The following is a 513-nucleotide window of genomic DNA, read 5'->3' on the forward strand; positions in this document are numbered from 1 at the left end:
GGGGGCCTGGAGACAGAGGTCACACTGAGCCCACTGCGGCCGCAGGACGCCCAGAGGAGCCGAGTTCACGGCAGGATGGGGGCAGGGGTCCAGGGTCCTCAGAGACCTGCGGGCAGAGGGGCCCAGCAAAGCCCCTGAGGGCAGTGCATGAGGGAGGGGCCTGGAGACAGGGTGGCCCTGGGTAGTGTTCTCAGGGTGGCCGGGCTGCTGCCTGGGAAGGTCACCAGAGGTAATAAAATGGGGGCACAGCAGGGAGAAGGGAGCTTGCGGGGGTGCTTACACTAGTCCTGCTGGGCCCCAGAGACCCAGGAACTCTGAGAAGCCCTGGGCAGGAAACTCACTGCCCACCCGGGGGAGCCAGAGGGCAGGCCCAGCCCACAGCATGGCGCAGGACATAGGCAGATGCCGCCGGTCCTCGAGGGGGTGTCCACCGGGGCTTTACCTTCCACTTGATCGGGTCAAGGAGTACAGTACAAAGAGGTGATCACAGCCCGGGGATGCGGGGTCGGAGGG

Source organism: Bison bison, unplaced genomic scaffold (assembly GCF_000754665.1).
Source record: "Bison bison bison isolate TAMUID 2011002044 unplaced genomic scaffold, Bison_UMD1.0 scf7180017864289, whole genome shotgun sequence".
In the NCBI taxonomy this organism is placed as follows: Eukaryota; Metazoa; Chordata; class Mammalia; order Artiodactyla; family Bovidae; genus Bison; species Bison bison.